The sequence below is a fragment of the Hyperolius riggenbachi genome, chromosome 2, assembly GCF_040937935.1.
Source record: "Hyperolius riggenbachi isolate aHypRig1 chromosome 2, aHypRig1.pri, whole genome shotgun sequence".
NCBI lineage: Eukaryota > Metazoa > Chordata > Amphibia > Anura > Hyperoliidae > Hyperolius > Hyperolius riggenbachi.
In genome coordinates, this window is record NC_090647.1 from 42,457,369 (window position 1) to 42,484,227 (window position 26,859).

Below are 26,859 nucleotides of genomic sequence, written 5' to 3' on the forward strand. Positions count from 1 at the left end.
AGTTATGCTCAAATCCGGATCCGGGAGACATCCGGATAGTTGCTATCTGGATATCTCCCAGTAAACCTGGGTGGGGGGGGGGGTCAATCTTACCTGTCTGACATCTTCTTCGTCCATCCCTGGCGCCTCCCACGATGCGGGCCACGCGGCGGTCACGTGACTACAAACACTTCCTCCTTCCGGGTTGAAGGAGGAAGTGTTTGTAGTCACGTGATGCGTGTGGACCGCATCGTGGGAGGCGCCGAGGGACGGACGAAGAAGACGTCAGACAGGTAAGCTTGATCCCCCTCCCACCCCGCACAGGTTTACTGGGAGATATCCGGATAGCAACTATCCGGGTGTCTCCCGCATCCGGATTTGAGCATCACTACTGATAAGATGTTAGCTCTGATAAGGCATGCTATTTGTCTTAGTACTAAATCTCACTAAGGCTTGATTCACTGTGTGGAGATTTGCTACTGACATTTATGGTGCCCATACACGGTACAATAAAAACATTCGATTTTCCTGTTTATTCGACCAAAGCGATCGAATTGAATGAAAATTTAAAAAGAATCCTTTTTTTCGATCAACAAAAACGAATGATTATCCAGTTTTTTTCAATAAAAATCTAATCGGACATGTTGGAAAAATCATTACATTCGATCTAAAGGCATGTGAACAAAATTATGTAATAAAAAATTAAAAAAATTAAAAAAAAGGAAAAAATTGTTCCATGTATGGGCACCATAAGTGAGACTTGGTACTCTAGAGAGAATCACTAGATTGGTTATGCTACTGATATGTATTGAGATTTTGAGCTCTGCACCTGTAATGCTGGGAATGCACAATGACATTTTTCAGCAGATTTACTTTCATCGATTTTCTGATCGTTTTTCCCGATCGTTTTTATGATCGATTTCCATTCACTTCTATCAAAAATAGATCAGAAAAATGAGATCAAACCTGGCGAACCATCTATCTGCTAAAAAATCTCATGGTGTATTCCCAGCAGTACTGAGATTTACTGACGTGGTGAATTTATGTTGGATGAACAGTGGGTATGGTTTTATCTAAGGAGCTGTGCTTAAAGGGATACTGTAGGGGGGTCGGGGGAAAATGAGTTGAACTTACCTGGGGCCTTTTAATGGTCCCCCGCAGACATCCTGTGCCCGCGCAGCCACTCCCCAATGCTCCGGCCCCGCCTCCCGTTCACTTCTGGAATTTCAGACTTTAAAGTCTGAAAACCACTGCGCCTGCGTTGCCGTGTCCTCTCTTCCCCTGATGTCACCTGGAGCACACGGCGCAGGCACAGACCATACTGGGCCTGCGCAATACACTCCTGGGGACATCAGCGGGAGTGAGGACACGGCAACGCAGGCGCAGTGGTTTTCAGACTTTAAAGTCTGAAATTCCAGAAGTGAACTGGAGGCGGGGCCGGAGCATTGGGGAGTGGCTGCGCGGGCACAGGATGTCTGTGGGGGACCATTAGAAGCCCCGGGTAAGTTCAACTCATTTTCCAACGACCCCCCCTTCCCCTACAGTATCCCTTTAGGGCTGGAACCCACAGGAGCGCTTTTGGCAGCGTTTTGGCAGCACTGCGATACGCTAGCAGTTTGCCAAAACGCTGGGCTAATGTTAATGGATGGGGCAACTTCCACAGGAGCGTTTGCGTTTCTCAGAAACGCAAACGCAGGACGTGCAGCATTTTGGGAGCGTTAGCGCTTCAATGTAAAGTATTGAACCGCTAGCGGAAACGCTCAGCAAAACCTAAACTGAGCGGTTTTGCTAGCGTTTTGCGGTTCAGCACACTGTAACAAAATGAAAAATAATTCACAGGACCAATCAGGATAAAAACGCAAAACGCAAAACGCTAGGCACCCGCTGGGGAAAAAAATACAATGTTGCAAAACACGACCAAAAATGCGCATGAATCCGCTTGCAAACCGCTCAGACAAAACGCTAGCGGTTGCGTTTTTTGCGTTTGCAGTTTTCAGTGGGTTCCAGGCCTCAATGCTTAATAAGAAAAAGCACAATGTCCATTGGAAAACGCATGTCAAAGGTGTTCTTTGAAAATAGACTTTATGGGCCTGATTCACAAAGCTTTTTCACCTTGTCTGTTACTTTTTTTAAGCTCCCAAAGAGCAAAATATAATATAATTAAGGTAAGAAAAGTAATATGGAAATGAAGTTAGGCCTCTTTCACAGTGGTAAGTTGCGTTTGATGCGACGTTAAAGTCGCACAACGTGCCCCTAATGCAACGCATGTAGCTTTTGAAGTTGGACGTTATTTTATGCGTCTCTTGGTGCGCTGTTTTCGACTCATGATGGAACGAAAACGGCGCATGCCTCACATTTAAAAAAAAAAAATCATTACTGAGCATGTGCAAACAGTCCAACGCAGCTAATAACGCTGATAACGCACAGCATGCAGCACTATCTAAATATTGCTACACGTTACACACAAAGCAACGTGTGCACTGTGAGTGTTGCACATACTTTGTATTGCTGTGTGTTAGTCTGCGTTATTACTTTATATAACGTGCAACTTTTACGTCCCACTGTGAAAGCAGCCTAAATCAGGAACAACTTACTGAATGATTATTTTGCTGGTAAATGTGCTGAAAGGTTATTTTTATCAATGAACAATAATATTTGTATAGCGCTTTTCTCCCTGGGGACTCAAAGCGGTGAGGTGAGTTTTTAGCCTTTTTTTTAAAGCTGTCCAGAGAAGGAGCCTCTCGTATTGATTGTGGAAGTGAGTTCCATAGAGTAGGGGCTGCATAGGAAAAGGCCCGGGCACCAAATGTTAAGTGTATCCTGGGAATAACCAGCTTCATCTTGTTGGCAGAGCGGAGGGTGCGTGGAGGGGCATAAAGTTCCAATAGATCCGCTATGTATTTGGGTCCCATGTGGTTTAGAGCCTTGAATGTCAGAAGGCAGATCTTAAAATTGATTCTCCATTTTACTGGTAACAAGTGAAGAGTTTGCAGTACTGGGGTGATGTGTGAGCTGCGGGGGGCATTGGCTAGGAGTCTGGCAGCAGCATTCTGTACTAGCTTAAGGGGCGCATAACCTTATCTGTAGATCCGATGAACAGAACCTCTCTCTCTGCTCTAAAGGATAAACAGCATAATAACCTTTACAGTAAAAAAATTTACTGTGTTACAGCTGATTCAAATCCTAAAATAAATCGGCACCGTTTTTACTTCCTGATTCATGGAAGCAGACATATTGTTAACATCCTGTGCTTTCAAATGTGCTTATCTGCCATCTCTGCTGCGGCAGTCATGTGACACAGCTGAGAGATCAAACTACAACTTGTGCTTAGTCACAGATGAGGGGGAATTAAACAGGTTAAACTCTCTAAGTACATACAGGGTGCATTTCTCTGTTTTCCTTCTATCCTGTGCAAGAGTTCAGGTCCACTTTAAGGGCCCGTTCACACTTAAAATGGCAGAACGCCGGCGATTTCCGCCGGCGTTTTGCGGGAGTGATTTTCCCACGATTAGTGCAGAAAAATCACTGGACACTGCGGCGGTTTTGGAGAGATCGCGATTAGCTAATCACGATCGCTAATTGCGGAACGCTCGTCGCCGGCAAACCGCTGCATGCAGCGTGGTTGCAGTTATCGCTAACCGCAACCGCGGCAGTGAGAACACTGTCACTCGCTACATTGTGTAGCGGTTCCTGCAGAACCGCTAGCGGTTTGCCGTGAGCGGGAATCGTGCGATTCCCGCTCAGGTGAGAACGGGCCCTTATTCTCTTGCACAGATTTTCTTCACTGGTTTCAATACTATGGTGGCACCCGCAGTCAGTATCTCTAAAACGCTGCAATAGTTAAAGGGGAACTGAAGAGAGAGGTATATGGAGGCTGTCATGTTTATTTCCTTTTAGACAATACCAGTTGCCTGGCAGCCCTGCTGATCCTCTGCCTCTAATACTATTAGCCATAGCCCCTGAACAAGCATGCAGCAGATCAGGTGTTTCAGTGGTTCAGACTTATAAGTCTGATCTGACAAGACTAGCTGCATGCTTGTTTCTGGTTTTAATCAGATACTACTGCAGAGAAATAGACCAGCAGGGCTGCCAGGCAACTGGTATTGATTAAAAGGAAATAAACACGACAACCTCCATATACCTCTCTCTTCAGTTCCCCTTTAATTGTAATCCTCTTAAAACAGAAGGTATTTGCAATTATTCAGCTTTATGTGAGCAGGTGAGATCTCCTACGATGTACCACTTAGGGATATTAGATTATGACTATGGTAGGGAACAGACTGTAAGGGCCTATGAGGGACAGTTAGTGTTATTAATTTCTCAATGTACTCTAAAAGAGCTGCTTAAAATTGTCAGTGTTCTATAAATACGTAATAATAATGATCCCGTCATGGGAGAGCTTTCTTGTTCGCATAAAGCTTTTTAAAAAGACAAATTGGAATTTAGTCCATTTAAGGGTGTTTTGTGCCAGCTGTGATTGGCCCAGTTAAAGAGAATCTGAAGCGAGTATAAAACTCGCTTCTTCTCTTATATTCTGCAAGGGCATGTGTGCCCCTGCTAAACCGCCGCTGTCGCGCCGCACAACGGGGGTCCCTTACCCCCAAAATCCCCTCCGTCCTCGCCAGGGATCTCTTCCGCATTGAGGCAGGGCTAACCGCTGCAGCCCTGCCTCACGCGCGTCTGTCAGCACGTATCTCCGCCTCTCCCCCACCCCTCTCAGTCTTCCTTCACTGAGAGGGGCGGGGGAGAAGCGGCGATGCGCCGCTGATAGACGCGCTGTGAGGCAGGGCTGCAGCCGTTAACCCTGCCTCTAGGAGCAGCAAAATCTACGACCAAGTTGGTCGTAGATTTTGCAGGGGGGGGGGGGGGGAATTGGGGGGTACACGAACACACGAACACACACACGAACACACACACGAACACACACACGAACACACACACGAACACACACACGAACACACACACGAACACACACACGAACACACGAACACGAACACACGAACACGAACACACGAACACGAACACACGAACACGAACACACGAACACGAACACACGAACACGAACACACGAACACGAACACACGAACACGAACACACGAACACGAACACACACACACACGAACACACGAACACACGAACACGAACACACGAACACACACACGAACACACACACGAACACACACACACGAACACACACACACACGAACACACACACACACGAACACACACACACACGAACACACACACACACGAACACACACACACACGAACACACACACACACGAACACACACACACACGAACACACACACACACGAACACACACACACACGAACACACACACTCTCTCTCTCCCCCAGCAACAGCCCAAGTCAGAGCATGAAATGCTGTATTTGTAAGTAGCGCAGTGAACACTTTTATTTCTCAAATATAATCATTGGTTTAAGAAAAGCTCCCGCAGTCAGCATATGTGAGGGGGAGGAATTTGGGAGCTGGCTATACACTTGATTAAAGAGCAACTCTAATGAAAATAACAGAATTAATAAAATTGCTTATTTTTTTTCTTACAATATTTGTTTTTAAAGTCTTTAGTCAGCATTTGCCCATTGTAAAAAAAATTCTCTCCCTGATTTACATTCTGACATTTATCACAAGTGGTGAGTTCTTTAATGCTGTCAGGTGATCTCTGCAGAAAGTTTGTTTACTGGGAGTTCTAAAGCCAGTAGAAAATAAACCAGGTCTTCCAGAATTCTCCAGCAGAAATAGCCGAGCTCGATTGCTCGCTTGCACCTGCTCAGTACGGTGGACCCCATCAGGCTCGGCTCTTTCTGCCAGTGCCCATTGGAAAGCTGCTAGTGGGCCTGCGTGACACATCAGTGGATTATCTTTGTTTTTGGAGGCTGATGACTACCGCGCCTGTGCACACCGCTGACAACGCTTGGCGGATTTTCTGGGGGTGACAGTCAGGGCTGTGGAGTTGGTGCAAAAGTCATCCAACTCCTCAGTTTATGAAAACACTGACTCTAACTCCAGGTAACTAAAATTGCTCCTCCTCAACTGTCACTCCTTAGCCTAATACTTACCAGGGATGTGGAGTCGGTACAAAAATCATCCGACTATGACTCTGACTCCTCAGTTTATGAAATCACCGATTCCAGGTACCTAAAATTACTCCAACTACTAAGCCCTGTTGCCAGTGCTGGATAGGTGGTGCTGAGGAGGATGGGGGAAGCCTTTTTAGGAACCAGTTGCTACCCCCTCCTAAGGCAAGTACCGACTAGGGGCACTTTTTTCACTACAGGTACACTTTAAAGTACTGAAATATACATGAATTTTCAGCACCATAGACAGCTCCCCTAATCTTCACTTTACCTGAAGCTGTGGCGTATAACTGTGTGTTGGTTTTAGCACCATAGACAGCTCCCCTAATCCTCACTATACCTGAAGCTGTGGCGTATAACTGTGTGTTGGTTTCAGCACCATAGACAGCTCCCCTAATCTCCCCTATACCTGAAGCTGTGCAGTATAAGGCCTAGTGCACACCAGAGAGGTTCTGCTGCGGTTTGCGATCCGCTTGCGGGTGCGGATCCGCTAGGGTAATGTATTTCAATGGGCTGGTGCACACCAGAGCGGGAGGCGTTTTGCAGAAACGCATACTCCCGGGCTGCTGCAGATTTTGGATTGCGGATGCGTTTCTGCCTCAATGTTAAGTATAGGAAAAACGCAAACCGCTCTGAAAAACGGCACTTCAGAGCGGTTTGCCAGGCGGTTTTTTTTACAGTAGCTGTTCAGTAACAGCTTTACTGTAACAATACATGAAATCTACTATACCAAAACCGCTACACAAAACCGCAAAACGCTAGCTGAAACGCTGCAGAAAAATAAGAAAAAGCGTTTCAAAATCTGCTAGCATTTTGCGGATCTGCTAGCGGTTTTTGGTGTGCACCGGGCCTAACTGTGTGTTGATTTCAGCACCATAGACAGCTCCCCTAATCCACACTATACCTGAAGCTGTGGAGTATAAATGTGTGTTGGTTTCAGCACCATAGACAGCTCCCCTAATCTTCCCTATACCTGAAGCTGTGCAGTATAACTGTGTGTTGGTTTCAGCACCATAGACAGCTCCCCTAATCCTCCCGGTATCTGAAGCTGTGTAGTATAATTGTGTGTTCATTTCAGCACCGTAGACTGAACAGCTGCCCATTAGCTGGTAATTGCATTAGCAGTCAGTGTAACTGATGGTGAAACACAGAGGTCAGAAAACCAAGCTGTTAAAGTGACACTGAAGTGAGAAAAAAAAAACCTTATGATATAATGAATTGTATGTAGCACTGATAATTAATAAAACATTAGTAGCACACAAAGTATCCTATTTTAATTTTTTGACATTTTTTTTGTTTTTTTTGTTAAGCGGTATTGTCACCATACAAATCAAATTTCAACAGCAACTGGTCTGAGTGTATTAAGTGATAAAGATGCTAATCCTGCATTCAAAACTTGCAAAACTTGTTCTGGTGTTATGGTTTGCAGTTGTCACATACTTTAGGAGCACTGGCCCTAGTGCCAAACCGTGCCAAAGAGTTGAATGCTGGGAGTTATTTTTATCTATAATCTATTCCTCCTCTTACATTTATTTCCCTGCCTAGCTTTCTTATCTGTAACACCCTCTGATCACTTGTGTTTACAAGCAAGGCTGAGGTGACTCAGCGATTGGAGGATAAGACAGTGCAGTTCCTAGTATACACCTCAGTGGGAGTGTCTGAAGACTCTGGGAGGAGGGCAGCTAATGAATACACAATGAGCAAGAGAAGGGAGGGGGGAAAACGAGTCAGGGAGGATATGATGTCAGCATTAGCTTGGCAAGATGGCCACTGTCTAGAATAGGATTTTCTGCTTTTCCTTTATAAAATTCACAGGAATTATTACGTGGATAGCACAATACATCTGTTATGTAAGTAGAAGTCGTATTTATCTACTTATATATGTGTTTTTTATTTCTAGGTTAGCTTGGGTGTCGCTTATTCTTTAACATTTCATAATTCTTTCATATTAGCAATTATAAGCCATGCACTGTATTTTAAACTATAACACAAGCAGCACTAATGACCCTTTCAACTTAAATGCTGTAAAAATCTTATCTAAATCTGTCTGTTCTTAGATGTTTAAGTGCTCCAGAAAACAGCGACCCAAGTTGGGTCGGAGAGCTCAGAGAGGCTCCTTTGCATAGATAACTGCTTCTTAACTCTTCCTGTACTGGAAACAATGTGAGACTCATATCTTTGCTGCTAATGTTCTATTTCTTAGCTGTACTACACATACAATCCATTATATCATAAGTTTATTTTCACTTCAGATTCGCTTGAAATGGTGATTTTTGTATTGTAGTTTTAAAGTGAACCTGAAGTGAGAATGAACTTATGAGATAATTCATGCTTTGTGTAGTAGGGATGAGAAATAGAACATTTGCCTCATGGAAACGAGTCACAATTTTTATTTTTAGTTTAATGACTTAATATTTAAGATCCATCAGATTGTCACAGTTGTGGTTTACAATCCATCTGCCTTGTTTAAGGGGACCTGAACTCTTGCACAGGACAGAAGGACAACAGAGAGAAATTCTCCCTGTGTGTATTTAGAGAGCTTAGTCACAGATGAGGGATGAATTAGACAGGCCAATCACCAGTGTAATTTGATCTCTCAGCCGTGTCAGTTCAGGAATCTCCTCTGCCAGGGCACAGTGGCTAATTTGTAAACACTGGATGTTAACCCTTTTTCTGCTTCCATGAAAGCAGGAAGTAGACACACTGCAGATTTATTGCAGGATTTGCATCCGCTATAACAAAGAAATGTATTTCTGTAAAGGTTACTGTGCTCTTGCTTATCTTTTAGAGCAGAGAGGAAGTTATGAATTCGGGTCCGCTCTAAGCTGAAAGATAAGGAAAGGTAGCTTTTCTGCACTTGAAACTCATTAGAAGCCTTATCTCACTGTTTGTCAGCTGCTTTAGCTTCTATTTACTTTTCAGTTTAAAAAAGCATAATAGGCTTTTATACCTGCACTATAGCAATTGAGCAAATGTTTCTGAATGGCCTGAATCAGTTAAAAAAAAGAGACGAGAACATGGTAATGTTCAGTCTTTTTCCATACTTCCTGTCTAGGAAACCCATGTGTCAGCTAAGCAGTTTCTGCTCATTGAGTTCCGTTTCTTTCCCGGCCCCCTGGTGTATGCAATGAGTTCTGCTTTCTGTAAGTGCACTGAGGGGGATTATAGCAGTGAGCAATGCGTTCATATATTTACGGACCTGCTGATGTAGGCTTGCCGGTGCAGGTCTCCATGATGTTGTATGGAAGCGCTGAAATTTAATTTTGCCATTCCCATTTCCCTCTGCAGTGCATGTGTGTTTCATGCAGATGGAGCTGTTCAGAACAAAAGATATAATGCCAAATGTCTGTCCACTGCCCGTGTGCATCCAGGCCTAATTAAAGAGAACCATACACAGTTACTTCGCAGACGCAGAACTACTGCGCCTGCGCAATATGCCGCGTACAACATGGGCTTGATTGATAGCGGCGGTTCTCGCAGGCGCAGTAACCTCGAGGTCATCCTCTGGACCCCGGGCCGGCGGCAGAGCGGAGCTGTCAGCGTGGGACAGTCGGCTGCAAGGGGCTGGAGAAAGCCCCAGGTAAGTATAGCGGATTTTTTATTATTTGGCTGATGATTCCTTTAGGCAAAAGTCAAATAAATAATTTCCTGATTCTGCCAGAGTTTCGCTTTAAGTCTCGCCCCTTCTCACCTCTGATTTGTGGAGGTCACACTGGATCCGTGTTGTTCCCATCCGAACCATCGATCTCTAGCAGCTGTGAAGTTGTCTCCCATCTCTCTGTGTTTCTAATATACCTGCTGACATTGTTTGTACGGAGATAAGTGCTTGGTGTCTTTGGGATCAATGACAGGGTAATTAAATAACTCTCGAGGTGCACACTGCATAAAATCGATACCAGCCTTATGTCAGGAGGTGATGGAAAACATGTTCTGCGACTTCGAGGGCTGACATACGCTCCAATAACAACTTCAGACGCAAAGTACTAATGGAAGCTGAATAAGACCTCTATATAGAAAAACAATGGGCAGCGCCAAACTGTTCAGAGAAGGGACAGAAAAGAACCTTTAACCAAATCACTTCGAGAAGATAGTCCACTGAGTTCGCTGTGGGGTCATCCAATGAGAAGATTCAAAATAGTAAAAATCCACTGCGCTCTCATTCCATAGCCACGATCTAAGATTAGAAAGACAAACTACACATCGCGTGATATTGTAACAGCATGGATTCAAAAAACCCTGTGTTGTTGCGAACACTCCGTGCTTCCACTCGTTATACCACCACCCAATACTGGAGAGGCTCACCGGATTAAAACCACCTCGTTTTGCAGGTGGGTCTCTCGCTTTGTTTAAGTCTCACTCAGGCACTTCAGTGAGACACACCCATATGTTGGTATCAAAGGTTTAATATCTTCATAAAATTTCAGCTCTCATTACTGTCCGTACTGAGCGCACAAGGTTCATCATCTGTGATTTGACTCCCGGTTCTTCTCCAAAACCACCGATTCCCTGGTCTGCCCCCCAGCCAATCTTGCTGAGGAAGCGCTCCTCGTGCAGCACGGCAACGGCGTTGACGCACAGCAGGGCGGCTTGCAGCAGCGAGTACAGCGAGTTCACGGGTGGTGGTATCACGAGTGGAAGCACTGAGTGTTCACAACAAGACGGGGTTTTTTGAATTCATGCTGTTACAATATCACGCAATGTGTAGTTTGTCTTTCTAATCTTAGATCGTGGCTATGGAATGAGAGCGCAGTGGATTTTTACTATTTTGAATAAGACCTCTGTAAGTTTACCTGCTTCTCATCGCAAGCTAACATCGTATACATTGTAAAACTCAAACAGAGGCAGGCATCATCAGCCACCATCTGCTACCTTCAGTCCTCTGAGCTCTTAATGTAGCAGGGAAACAACAAGACCAACATGAAGCTCTATCTTGTAAGCAAAGACTTAATAGAGAAATACTCCACTTTTGTCAATTCATATTTTTAACACTGAAATTTGGCTGCTTCCTGTATTATCAAAATACTAGCTGATGACCTGGCGTGGCCCGGGTATGTGTTTGGCTGGTGTTGGCTCCGCTCACTTTTTTTTTAACCCTAACACACAATTACTCAATGACCTAGTTTGTTAGCTTTGCGGTCTTTGGCATCAATAATTTGCATTGTAATTAAACAAATCTGATTGGCTGTTTGTGACTCCACCCCCCTTTTCTGAATTTGAACCCTAGTGACCCAATGATCAACTGTACCAGGTTTGAAGCCTGTGCCATTAACCGTGCAAGAATGGCAACAATTAAATATTCCCCTTGAAAATAGGTGAATTTTGATTGCATTTTGTAGGCTCCACCCACTTTTCTGAATATTAATCCCAGTCACCCAGTGACCAACTGTGCACAGTTTGAGAACCCTGCCATTAACAGTGTAAGAATGGCTGCAGTTTACATTTTCCCAGTGATATTTTGTATTTGTCTCCACTCACTTTTTGGTTATGGCGATAAAAAGTATCCTATATGTTGTTCCAGGTAATGTACTATGTGTGCCAAATTTCATTCAAATCCATTTAGCCATGGTTACGTAATTGAGTAACAAACATCCAAACTTTCGCATTTATAATATTAGTGATTTGTGATAGTATTAGTGTTTGTGATTGGCAGTGAGTACAAGCCCCTCCCATGCTTTTAGGGGCACTGTCTTTCAGTGAGGGGTTGAACTATTGTCCCTCTCTTTTATAGGTCAGTCAGCTCACATGACATTTTTAATGTCACATGACCCATTCAATGGCAAACTTGAGGAGAAAAATCACTGCTCATTTTAGCATTGGTTATCTCCACAAAACAAAACTGCCTTTTATATAAACAGACTGACGTTTCGCTTTGGGCAGCAATGCGCAAATAGCCTCCTAAAGGAGTCCGTTAAAGGTGCGATTCTTATTGAATAATATTATTTTTGATAAGATCACCTAGTTTAAATGGAAACGTCATATTTAATTGATCCACAGCATTAAAGAATCCGATTTTTGATTATATCTAAACCAGTTACTATTGTATCTATGAGAAAAATATACCACACCGATGGACCTTTTATTTAAGGAAATTTGACTGAAAATGTGATTGTTCGCTAAAGAAAAAATGAACTGTTAAAGTGGACCTGAACTCTTGCTGAGAACTCAATGAAAACAGAAATGCCCCCTGTGTATTTTTAGTGAGAAGAGTGTGTATAATTCCCTCTCATCTTCAAGAAATCACAAGTGTAATTTGATCTCTCAGCTGTGTCGGTACAGAAATATGGCAGTTTTTGGCAGACACAGCTAATATGTACTGTAAACACGGGATGTTAGCCCTTTGTCTGCTTCCATGAAAGTAGACACACTGCAGATTTATTTACTCTGCAGTTAGGGGAGCACAGGGAGAAAAGGCCGCCACTAGACACCTGGTAATATTCTACGGTAGAGGGAGGGGCCACTTGAAATCACTTATGCTGTAGGATGGGAGGGAGGACCACTAAATACCAGGGAACAATGCATGGGGAGGGGGGAGGACTAGACACCAGGGAACACTGTATGGGATAGGGAGGGGGGACTGACTTCTAGACACCAGGGATGCCATATGCTATAGGGAGGGAGGCATAATGCTGATTTTGGGGATTTTGATATTTTAATCTAAGGACTGCTTTTGTTTGGGGGGGAGGGGTGTTTCAGGTCACGGGGTCCCCATGTCGTTTTTCGCCAGGGCCCCATGTTAGCCCTGCCCCCTCCAACTTCTCTGCAGCAGTCAGCGTTGTAGAGTTCTGGCACAAACTTTAGTTTTTTGTTTTTTCTTTACCTTTGAGTATAAAGTGATGCTGAGATCTAGAGCCCGAAATTTAATTCTATCCCGAATTGTGGAATTTATCCCAAAAACGAGGAGCCTCAGGTTCAGCTCTCCTAAATAGTGGCAGCATCAGCTGATCCTGACGGTGATCAGGGGGCCAGGAGGCAATACTCCACATCTGATAGGTCTCTGTCCGTATGGCTGGCCCCACATACGCCAGCATACGCTTTGTTGTTGAACATAGAAAGCTTCCAACATGTCGCTCTCAGCCTTTTCCCATTGCTGTACAATTATAATTAACACGGGTTGTCATGGTAACCACTGTTATTTCTCTCGGTCTGAATACTGTTCCTTTTTTAATTTTTTTTTTTTTTGACATATGCTGTTGATTTAATTGGTTTTAATAGAAACCGTTCCCGATGGTGCTGCTTTCTGTCATTCCGTACTGCGGATGTCAGCGGAAGTGTCACAGACAGTAAGGGGTTAATGTTTTAAAGGGAAGGATTGTAATTACGAATGCTAAAACTGACCTTTCTATGCCCGTCTAAAGGAAGAAAGATGGCAAAAGTGGTCGTCCGTCCAGCCAGACGACATAATTAAAGGGCGTTTCCGCTTTCAACGAGACTAAAAAAAAAAAAATCCTTTATTTCACATCTGCACAGTGCAAGGACTGGTGTCAATCGTATTTTTAGTCTGATTACTTGATTTCACATGCATATAGAACAGTCATTCCACAGCTTTCCTTGTCCAAAATGCCATTTGGACGCGGCACAGCCTGCAGCAACGTATCGCAAAGAGCATAAGGCCCGGTACACACTTTCCATTATGATTGGCCAATAAAAGACCAATTTTACCACCTCCATGTAGTAAAAAGTGTGTACCAGGCTTAAGGGTGCATACACACACAATTTTGATTGACCAATGCTCAGCCAATTTTACCAACGCTACAGTCTGATTTAGACTGTCTAAAAGCTAAAATGTCCTGAAGCCATGTGATCGAGGCATCCTCATGGGCGCCATCTTAGATAAAAATTCACAATTTATTAATTTATTCCATTTACGCTTAAAAGGATTTCCAATGCAAGGGGGGGGGGGGTGGGGGGGTTAAACAGATTTTACTCACCTGGGGAATCTCCCAGCCCCGAACAGCCATCTCAGTCCCTTGCCGCAGCTCCTGTCCTCCTCGGTGTCCCGCTGGCCGCCTGTAAAGATTGCGACCACGCGACTGTCAGGTCTTCTGTGCTGCACTCGTGCCCGCGTGTTAACGTCTTCTGGCGCGTACTGCAGCTGCGCAGTAGTTGTGCGTAAGCCCAGTATGCTCCAGATGGCATGTTTGTGCGGGCACAGAAGAGCTGACCCCACAGGCAGGTCGGGGTTATTACCAGCAGCCAGCGGGACACCAAAGAGCACCAGGGCTACGTTGAGGGACTGAGATGGCTGCTCAGGGCTGGAAGATGCCTGAGGTGAGTAAAATATGTTTAATCCCCTTCGCTTCAGAAGTCCTTTAAAGGGCATTTTAATCAGATGTGGAAAATATCACATAGAAAACTTGGAGGTAAGAAATGAATTGTATCGGGCCCACTGTCTGCAGGATGCCTCCACCACCACTTCCCCAGTGAGTTTTTACGAAGTTGAGAATTTAGCACAATAAGACCCGGAATACAAACGTAAGTTGTCTGCGATGGAATCAATAGGAACCGGCGCATACCTCCATACCCGGCAGCGGCACTCCTGTGCTTTGTGGCCGATGACAGAAGATTTATTGCCGGTTACAGCTTGATTAATTACCGAGCCGACAGGCCTCGTATATCCCCAGCCTATAGTGAATCTCCTTGTCTCCCGCTGTCCGCACGGCATCTGTAATTGGTCAGGATTTATGGAACGGATTGCTGGAACGGAGCAGAATCCGTCAAAAATCCCCGGATTCTAATTAGCTGACCTACAAGTAATGAGTGATAGGTTTAAAGGATGACGTATTCGGGGCTTAAGAGCACCACAACGGATGACTGTACAGTGAAGCGCTGCTTACAATATCCAGGCGTGATAAAACTCCAAAGCCGAACCTAGCCTACAGCCATGATATATATTTCATCTGGACAGAGATGGATTCTGTGTCTCCTGCGCTCGCTCCGTCAAGGGCCTGTGAAACTTTCCACGTCGAGAACAACTTGAATCAGAAAGCATTAAAGTGTTTGCGTACTTCTGCTTCAGGCCCAACGAAATCCATAATTCAACGAGGCAAACTGTAATGCGCAATCAGGACGATAATTGGATAGGAACAGTGGATTCAAGCAAAGCGGTGGACAGAATGTTTGTTTAATAAGTAAGATGTGTTTATTATAACTACAGTACTGCTCGCTTTCTGTCCTATCTGGAGTCAGCTGACGAGGGTGTGGCCATGTGACCAATAAATGTCTGACCTTTAGAGATGGTCTGGTCATGTGACCTTCTCACCTTTAAAGAGATCCTGAACTGAAAATTAAAAGTCAAAATAAACATAAATACATCATACTTACCTCCTGTGTAGTCTACTCAACAATCTCCTTCTCCTCTCCTGCATCTCATTTGTCCACTGTGATCAATGGAATGCTCTGTCCTCCATTTTGAAAATGGCCATTACCCCATAACCGCTTCATGGTCAGCACACTGTTAAACTGTAATATCACCCACTTGAGCCATAGGGAAACAGGGACATTACCTTGCACATTCAGTTGTATCTGACAGCTGCTGATGGATAACTGACAGCAACTGGTATATTTCAGTTCTGACAAAATATTGTCAGAACTGGAAGGGATCACTGTAAGAAGAAAATGGTGAGCTTCTGAGAGGAACTGACAGTGAGGTTAGTATGAAATATTTATTTGCAGCTACGTCATGTGTTTATTTTAAATAATTTTACTTGCTTCAGGTTCCCTTTAAAGAAGTGTGAGCTGGGGAAAAGTAATATTTTGTTTTAAAGTGAACCTGAACTCTAGCACAGAATAGAAGGGAAACGTAGAGAAATGCGCCCTGTATGCATTTAGAGAGTCTAGCCTGTCTAATTCCCCCTCATGTGTGTCTAATTATAAGCTGTAATTTGATCTCTCCCCGTCTCACCTGACTACTACGGCAGATAAGCTCATTTGAAAGCACAGCATGTTAACAATATGTCTGCTAACATGAAAGCAGGAAGTAGAAACAGTGCAGATTTATTGCAGGATTTGTATCCGCTGTAATAAAGAAATGTTTTTCTTTAACGCTGCCAATCTGATTGAATTCTGTGGGACTCTGCTGCCAATCTGATTGAATTCTGTGGGAATCTGCTGCCAATCTGATTGCATTTTGTGGGGAAATCTGCTGCCAATCTGATTGCATTTTGTGGGGAAACTGCTGCTAGATTTTTTTTTCTCTGGGGGGGGGGGGTTCGGCCTGCTCGCCCACCCGCCCTCCACCATGTGGTCTGGAAAAAAAATGGCCCTCTATGCCTGCGAAGTTGGACAGCACTGTTCTAGAACAAAGAGGAAGTTCTGAGTTCAGGTCTGCTTCAATGAATATCATTACCAATACAGCACCAGTACATTCAATAATGTCACTTCAATTTTGGGCACAGTTGGCCAATGTACAGTGGAGTGCACAGGCTTGAAACATTGGAACACAAGGCTTCTTTCCAAATCATTGGCAGAAAGGACAAAGACTTTGCTATTGAGCCCAACAGCCACCACCAGCAGTTTTGATCCCGATTGGAAGAAACACAAGGCGGCGTATGAATGGCCACCTAGGATGTGACAGGAGCGCTCTTACTTGCAGCTGTGCGCTGTTAGCCAGAGGGGTGGAGCTCAGCGGACTCTACAGTGCCCCCCTGCTGTATAGAGCAGCCCATCTCCCAGCTACGGGGGAATGAATCCAGCAGCAGGCGCCCGTTCTCCGTCAGCTGAGCACAGTGTGATACTCGGCCCACAACAGGCAAATGATCTATTCTGTGCTTCATTATTTAATACCCGTGTTTTGCAACCTGCTATTATTATTAGGATGAAGAGGTAGCGATGAACGCCGCTCACAGAGAAGCCGCTATTAGTGTTGACAGCAGCAATCAGGCTTTTTTATTTGTGTTTCCACTAGTCTTTCTAAAGAAACTGACAGTCTTTTAGGAAGCCGATGAAGTGCAAAATACACTGTGGAGAGAGCTGTAAATAGGAAGTTTCTGTTACAAGAGAAATTACATCTCTGAGGCTTGTTACTCGAAAGTGCAGCTTATCCATTCACTGAAGACCAGTGACATTACTGAGAATGCAGCCTATCCATTCACTACAGACCAGTGACCTCACTGAGAATGCAGCCTATCCATTCACTAGAGACCAGTGACATCACTGAGAATGCACCCTATCCATTTACTCGAGACCAGTGACATTACTGAGAATGCAGCCTATCCATTCACTAGAGACCAGTGACACCACTGAGAATGCAGCCTGTCCATTCACTAGAGACCAGTGACATCACTGAGAATGCAGCCTATCCATTCACTAGAAACCAGTGACATCACTAATGCAGCCTATACATTAACTAGAGACCAGTGACACCACTGAGAATGCAGCCCATCCATTCACTACAGACCAGTGACATCACTGAGAAGGCAGCCTATCCATTCACTAGAGACCAGTGACATTACTGAGAATGCAGCGTATCCATTCACTACTAGAGACCAGTGACATCACTGAGAATGCAGCCTATCCATTCACTAGAGACCAGTGACATCACTGTGAATGCAGCCTATCCATTCACTAGAGACCGGTGACATCACTGAGAATGCAGCCTATCCAATCACTACTAGAGACCAGTGACATCACTGAGAATGCAGCCTATCCATTCACTCGAGACCAGTGACATTACTGAGAATGCAGCCTATCCATTCACTAGAGACCAGTAACGCCACTGAGAATGCAGCCTGTCCATTCACTAGAGACCAGTGACATCACTGAGAATGCAGCCTATCCATTCACTAGAAACCAGTGACATCACTAATGCAGCCTATACATTCACTAGAGACCAGTGACACCACTGAGAATGCAGCCTATCCATTCACTACAGACCAGTGACATCACTGAGAAGGCAGCCTATCCATTCACTAGAGACCAGTGACATCACTGAGAGTGCAGCCCATCCATTTACTGCAGACCAGTGACATCACTGAGGAGGCAGCCTATCCATTCACTAGAGACCAGTGACATCACTGAGAATGCAGCCTATCCATTCACTAGAGACCAGTGACATCACTGAGAATGCAGCCTAATCCATTCACTAGAGACCAGTGACATTACTGAGAATGCAGCCTATCCATTCACTAGAGACCAGTGACATCACTGAGAATGCAGCCTGTCCATTCACTAGAGACCAGTGACATCACTGAGAATGCAGCCTATCCATTCACTAGAAACCAGTGACATCACTGAGAGTGCAGCCTATCCATTCACTGCAGACCAGTGACATCACTGAGAAGGCAGCCTATCCATTCACTAGAGGCCAGTGACATCACTAATGCAGCCTATACATTCACTAGAGACCAGTGACACCACTGAGAAGGCAGCCTATCCATTCACTGGAGACTAGTGACATCACTGAGAATGCAGCCTATCCATTCACTAGAGACCAGTGACATCACTGAGAATGCAGCCTATCCATTCACTAGAGACCAGTGACATCACTGAGAATGCAGCCTATCCATTCACTAGAGGCCAGTGACATCACTGAGAATACAACCTATCCATTCACTAGCGACCAATGACATCACTGAGAATGCAGCCTATCCATTCACTAGAGGCCAGTGACATCACTGAGAATGCAGCCTATCCATTCACTAGAGGCCAGTGACATCACTGAGAATGCAGCCTATCCATTCACTAGAGACCAGTGACATTACTGAGAATGCAGCCTATCCATTCACTACTAGAGACCAGTGACACCACTGAGAATGCAGCCTATCCATTCACTAGAGACCAGTGGCAACACTAATGCAGCCTATCCATTCACTAGAGACCAGTGACATCACTGAGAATGCAGCCTATCCATTCACTAGAGGCCAGTGACATCACTGAGAATACAACCTATCCATTCACTAGAGACCAGTAACATCACTGAGAATGCAGCCTATCCATTCCCTAGAGTCCAGTGGCATCACTGAGAATGCAGCCTATCCATTCACTAGAGGCCAGTGACATCACTGAGAATACAACCTATCCATTCACTACAGGCCAGTGACATCACTGAGAATGCAGCCTATCCATTCACTAGAGACCAGTGACATCACTGAGAATGCAGCCTATCCATTCACTAGAGACCAGTGACATTACTGAGAATGCAGCCTATCCATTCACTACTAGAGACCAGTGACATCACTGAGAATGCAGCCTATCCATTCACTAGAGACCAGTGACATCACTGAGAATGCAGCCTATCCATTCACTAGAGACCAGTGACATCACTGAGATTGCAGCCTATCCATTCACTAGAGGCCAGTGACATCACTGAGAATACAACCTATCCATTCACTAGCGACCAATGACATCACTGAGAATGCAGCCTATCCATTCACTAGAGGCCAGTGACATCACTGAGAATGCAGCCTATCCATTCACTAGAGGCTAGTGACATCACTGAGAATGCAGCCTATCCATTCACTAGAGACCAGTGACATCACTGAGAACACAACCTATCCATTCACTACAGACCAGTGACATCACTGAGAATGCAGCCTATCCATTCACTAGAGACCAGTGACATCACTGAGAATGCAGCCTATCCATTCACTAGAGGCCAGTGACATCACTGAGAATGCAGCCTATCCATTCACTAGAGGCCAGTGACATCACTGAGAATACAACCTATCCATTCACTACAGACCAGTGATATCACTGAGAATGCAGCCTATCCATTCACTAGAGGCCAGTGACATCACTGAGAATGCAGCCTATCCATTCACTAGAGACCAGTGACATCACTGAGAATGCAGCCTATCCATTCACTAGAGACCAGTGACATTACTGAGAATGCAGCCTATCCATTCACTAGAGACCAGTGACATCACTGAGAATGCAGCCTATCCATTCACTAGAGACCAGTGACATCACTGAGAATGCAGCCTATCCATTCACTAGAGACCAGTGACATCACTAAGAATGCAGCCTATCCATTCACTAGAGACCAGTGACATCACTAAGAATGCAGCCTATCCATTCACTAGAAACCAGTGACATTACTAATGCAGCCTATACATTCACTAGAGACCAGTGACACCACTCAGAATGCAGCCTATCCATTCACTACAGACCAGTGGCATCACTGAGTAGGCAGCCTATCCATTCACTAGAGGCCAGTGACATCACTGAGAATGCAGCCTATCCATTCACTAGAGGCCAGTGACATCTCTGAGAATACAGCCTATCCATTCACTAGAGGCCAGTGACATCACTAAGAATACAGCCTATCCATTCACTACAGACCAGTGACATCACTGAGAATGCAGCCTATCCATTCACTAGAGACCAGTGACATTACTGAGAATGCAGCCTATCCGTTCACTACTAGAGACTAGTGACATCACTGAGAATGCAGCCTGTCCATTCACTAGAGACCAGTGACATCACTGAGAATGCAGCCTATCTATTCACTAGAGACCAGTGACATCACTGAGAATGCAGCCTATCCATTCACTAGAAACCAGTGACATCACTAATGCAGCCTATCCATTCACTAGAGACCAGTGACACCACTCAGAATGCAGCCTATCCATTCACTGCAGACCAGTGAAATCACTGAGAATGCAGCCTATCCATTCACTAGAGACCAGTGACATCACTAAGAATGCAGCCTATCTATTCACTAGAGACCAGTGACATCACTGAGAATGCAGCCTATCCATTCACTAGAAACCAGTGACATCACTAATGCAGCCTATCCATTCACTAGAGACCAGTGACACCACTCAGAATGCAGCCTATCCATTCACTAGAGACCAGTGACATCACTGAGAATGCAGCCTATCCATTCACTAGAAACCAGTGACATCACTAATGCGGCCTATACATTCACTAGAGACCAGTGACACCATTCAGAATGCAGCCTATCCATTCACTACAGACCAGTGACATCACTGAGAAGGCAGCCTATCCATTCACTAGAGACCAGTGACATCACTGAGAATGCAGCCTATCCATTCACTAGAGACCAGTGACATCACTGAGAATGCAGCCTATCCATTCACTAGAGACCAGTGACATCACTGAGAATGCAGCCTATCCATTCACTAGAGGCCAGTGACATCGCTGAGAATACATCCTATCCATTCACTAGCGACCAATGACATCACTGAGAATACAGCCTATCCATTCACTAGATACCAGTGACACCACTGAGAATGCAGCCTATCCAGTCACTAGAGACCAGTGACACCACTGAGAATGCAGCCTGTCCATTCACTAGAGACCAGTGACATCACTAAGAATGCAGCCTATCTATTCACTAGAGGCCAGTGGCATCACTGAGAATACAGCCTATCCAATCACTACAGACCAGTGACTTCACTGAGAATGCAGCCTATCCATTCACTAGAGGCCAGTGACATCACTGAGAATGCAGCCTATCCATTCACTAGAAACCAGTGACATCACTAATGCAGCCTATCCATTCACTAGAGACCAGTGACACCACTCAGAATGCAGCCTATCCATTCACTGCAGACCAGTGAAATCACTGAGAATGCAGCCTATCCATTCACTAGAGACCAGTGACATCACTAAGAATGCAGCCTATCTATTCACTAGAGACCAGTGACATCACTGAGAATGCAGCCTATCCATTCACTAGAAACCAGTGACATCACTAATGCAGCCTATCCATTCACTAGAGACCAGTGACACCACTCAGAATGCAGCCTATCCATTCACTAGAGACAAGTGACATCACTGAGAATGCAGCCTATCCATTCACTAGAAACCAGTGACATCACTAATGCAGCCTATACATTCACTAGAGACCAGTGACACCATTCAGAATGCAGCCTATCCATTCACTACAGACCAGTGACATCACTGAGAAGGCAGCCTATCCATTCACTAGAGACCAGTGACATCACTGAGAATGCAGCCTATCCATTCACTAGAGACCAGTGACATCACTGAGAATGCAGCCTATCCATTCACTAGAGACCAGTGACATCACTGAGAATGCAGCCTATCCATTCACTAGAGGCCAGTGACATCGCTGAGAATACATCCTATCCATTCACTAGCGACCAATGACATCACTGAGAATACAGCCTATCCATTCACTAGATACCAGTTACACCACTGAGAATGCAGCCTATCCAGTCACTAGAGACCAGTGACACCACTGAGAATGCAGCCTGTCCATTCACTAGAGACCAGTGACATCACTAAGAATGCAGCCTATCTATTCACTAGAGGCCAGTGGCATCACTGAGAATACAGCCTATCCAATCACTACAGACCAGTGACTTCACTGAGAATGCAGCCTATCTATTCACTAGAGACCAGTGACATCACTGAGAATGCAGCCTATCCATTCACTAGAAACCAGTGACATCACTAATGCAGCCTATCCATTCACTAGAGACCAGTGACACCACTCAGAATGCAGCCTATCCATTCACTAGAGACCAGTGACATCACTGAGAATGCAGCCTATCCATTCACTAGAAACCAGTGACATCACTAATGCAGCCTATACATTCACTAGAGACCAGTGACACCATTCAGAATGCAGCCTATCCATTCACTACAGACCAGTGACATCACTGAGAAGGCAGCCTATCCATTCACTAGAGACCAGTGACACCACTGAGAATGCAGCCTATCCAGTCACTAGAGACCAGTGACACCACTGAGAATGCAGCCTGTCCATTCACTAGAGACCAGTGACATCACTAAGAACGCAGCCTATCTATTCACTAGAGGCCAGTGGCATCACTGAGAATACAGCCTATCCAATCACTACAGACCAGTGACTTCACGCTGCCTGCAGCCTATCTATCTATACACTAGAGCACAGGTGTCAAATACAAGGCCTGCGGGCCAAATGCAGCCCTTCTTGCCATTTTTTCCTTGCCATGTGGTCCTCAGGAACATCCAATGTCCATCATTGTAAGCAGCAAAAGAAAAGCCATGCACTGCCTTCCTGTGTGGAACATACCAGTGACAGTTTGTGATTGAAACTTTGTTAGTTTGAGCTGGGGTGCAGCAATAACTCATTGGACACGATACCCCCCCCCCCCCACACACACACACACACACACACATACACACACACACACACACACAACATTCCTTTTTATAGCTGATACAAATCCTGCAATAAATCTGCTGTGTGTCTACCTCCTGCTTTCATGGAGTTAACATCCTGTGTTTACAAATTAGCTGCTCTGCTGTGGCAGAGGAGATTCCTGAGCTGACATAGCTGAGAGATCAAATTACACTTATGATTAGTCAGAAATGAGGGTGAATTAGCCAGGCTAAACGCTCTAAATACATACAGGGTGCTTTTCTCTGTTTTCCTTCTGTGCTATGCAAGAGTTCAGGTCCACTTTACAAAAGTCACTGGCATAAATGTGACCTCAGCGTAAATGATACTAAACATCGGAATACAGCATGAACACTCATAGGGACTGTTGCTAACAATAAGTCATCAGATTTTTACAGATGGGCATGTTTACTGAAGGGGAATTCGAGAAAATACAATCCATGTTCAGACACCCAATTATGTCTACAGACGTTCCCGTTTTCTTCAATCTCCTCCACATGATTGGATGTGTTTAGAGCTCAGACTCTCTTCCTCCCTGCCCCCTCCTCCTCCAGCTCAGACAATCGCTCCTATAGAGTAAACACAAGAGCACCAGACCTGCAGGAGATGAGGAGTTTCTGTAAACGATGTCACACAATCTAGTGTAGAGCGTTCGTAATAATCAAAGGGAGAAAGTCCCATAGAAATCAATTAAGTTATTTTGCTTTTTCATTGTCTCCAGGGTATCCGACATCACACGGTTCTTCAGCATACATTCTGCTGTGTTACTGCTGGGGCATTTCTGCAATCTAAAGTCTCCATTTCACGCTCATGTCTCAGATATAGTGATGTCCTATGCTATGTATACTGCATAAAAATAGGTTATGTTTTAAAGTGGATCTGAGATAAACTTTTACTCATTGCATAATTGTGTTCCTTTCATATAGTTTATAGGGCATTCCTCAAGCCAAAGACTTTTTTTTTTTTGTTTTAATACTTTAATTCCCTCTAAACTAAACAAGCCTCGCCCACAGCTCCTTTCATGCCTTGGCACTGTAGCAAGGGCTTATGGGAGCTCAGTCTGGGCAGGAGGAGGAGGAGGTTATTAGCCAGAGGTTTCAGAGGCAGAGGGGAGGAGGAGAGGGGAGTGAATTTACACACAGGCCAGCTGATAGCATCTCCAGCCCTCAGCCTGTGACAATGTGACAAACAAAACATGGTTGCCCTCATTGTGTCACAGGAATAAATAATCATAAACTGTTGAAGCTTTTTTGCAGCTAGGTTTGCTGTGCAAACTATCGAAACTTTAGATAAATTATATAGACAAGTTATTTGTTATAGTTAGTTTTTCATTTCGGATCCGCTTTAAAGTGGGAATAAACTTCCTTATTTTATTCTCAGTACGGCTGGGCATGGACTTCCTTACTGAGCCTCTCTGGGTTAAAGTGGACCGGAACTCTTGCACAGGACAGAAGGAAAACATAGAGAAACACACCCTGTATGTATTTAGAGTGTTTAGCCTGTCTTAATGCCCCCTCATCTGTGACTAATCACTAGTGTAATTTGATCTGTCGGCTGTGTCAGCTAGCTTCCTCCTCAGAGCAGCTAATTTGTAAATACAAAATGTTAACCCTAAGCCTGTTTCCATGAAAGCAGGAAGTAGACACACTGCTGATTTATTGCAGGATTTGTATCGGCTGTAACAAAGAAACGTTTTTCTGTAAATGTTGTTATGCTGTTGCTTATGTATTAGAGCAGAGAGAAAGTTCTAAATTCAGGTCCACTTTAATCTTCCCCTTTTGCTGAGTCTTCCACCTGCATGGTGACTTCTTCCCTTGCCAGTGTGCCCCCCACCCCAGGCTTTGCACATACAGGACAGTACTTTTTCACCTTCTTTTTGGTAATTTTTCAATTGCAGAGTGCTTAAAAGTTATCTTAAAGAGACAAGACACAGAACATTTATATTATCCTTTTCTCCCAGTGAACGCAAAACACCAAAGCTGTAGCCACTAGGGTGCACTCCATAGGCAGGAACGGTATTAGGGAGTCTAGTCCAGTGATCTACAAACTTGGCTCTCCGGCTGTTAAGGAACTACAAGTCCCACAATGCATTTGCCTTTATTAATCATGACAATGCATTGTGGGACATGTAGTTCCTTAACAGCTGGAGAGCCACGTTTGCAGATCACTGGTCTAGCCCAAAGACTCCTCACTGAATAGGTGCTGGCTTTCTGAACAGGAAGAGCTGAGATTCGAACCCTGGTCTCCTGTGTCAGAGGCAGGAATGTTTAAGGGATACCTTAGCCCTATTTAAAGTGTGTGTGTGTGTGTGTGTGTGTGTGTGTGTGTGTGTGTGTGTGTGTGTGTGTGTGTGTGTGTGTGTGTGTGTGTGTGTGTGTGTGTGTGTGTGTGTGTGTGTGTGTGTGTGTGTGTGTGTGTGTGTGTGTGTGTGTGTGTGTGCGCGCGCATAGGTGTAGGTGTGTATAGGCATACTGCACCTCCTGTGGCCCAGCGTCTTCTACGGTTCACCCACTGTGCCTTCCGTTCCTCAGTTCCTGGTCGGTGCCCTTTGACCTGGACATACTGCATTGTGCATGCGCAGTATGTCCTATTGGGCTTCCTATGACGTCGATCACCAGTGGAGCATGGGCATGCCAGCGTGAGGACGTACCTGGAGTGCGTGCGCTCCACTGGCGAGTGCCGTCACAGGCAGCTCGAGAGGACAAGACTGCACATGCGCAGCGCAGTATGTCCAAGTCAAAGGGCACCGACCACGACTACCTGGAAATGAGGAACGGGAGGCACAGCGGGCATACGGTAGCACACGCTGGGCTACTGGAGGTGCGGTAAGCCTATGCGCACCTCCTCACACACTGGCCGTCATTTTTAAATTTAAATTTGGGCTAAGGTTCTAAGGTATCCTTTAAGGATAACTGGCCTAGGTTTTGTAAGACTTTTGCCTTCCCCTGGATCAACTGGGATAAGTGCGGGCTCAGGATAGGTTTTTTTTTTTTTTGTTTGTTTTTGTTTTTTCCTTCTGGTTGAACTTGATGAACAAATGTCTTTTTTCAACCAAACTATATAACTATGTTACAAAAACAAAACCGGTACTTACCTTAGGAGGGGGAATTCTCTGGATCCTAATAAGGCTTCCCTTGTTCTCCTTATCCAGCGCGACCCAGTGAAAACCACTAAACAGTCCACCACAATAACAATCCAGAGCCTCACAAAGTTTGCAGGCCCATGAACGATGCACATCCAGCACAATTACTTGTACGTATACTATATATTGCTAGGAACCACCATTTATGAGACCTTAAAGAGAACCTGAGATGGGCTTTTAAATACAAAATATAACTGGGGCTTCCTCCAGCCCATTCTGGCCTGATCACTCCCATGCTGCCCTCTTCCAACTCCCCGCTCTTCCAAAAAAGTCCTCCATTCCGGGGCCAATTGCACATGCTCCTACCATGTTCACATTGCCTGGAGCAGAACGAGATGGGGGAGCGCGCCTGCCTGGACTGTGCCTGCGCCAACTGGCCCTGACTGGAGGATTTTGCAGATACAGTTGTGGGCGAAGGAGAAGGCAACTGAGGACTATGAGGGAGCGATCAGGCCGGAGGGTGCTGGAGGAAGCCCCAGGCATGTATACATTTTTAAAGGGGCCCCATCTCAGGTACACTTTAAGTAATGACTCTGCAGAAGAGAT

General features: G+C 45.0%; 1 protein-coding gene across 17 annotated transcripts in view; it reads left to right on the plus strand.

Annotated features, from left to right (window-relative positions):
• Positions 1-26,859, plus strand: part of DLG2 (discs large MAGUK scaffold protein 2) — a 1,711,631-nt gene that overhangs the window by 1,515,741 nt on the left and 169,031 nt on the right. The gene's annotated exons all lie outside the window — the stretch shown is intronic.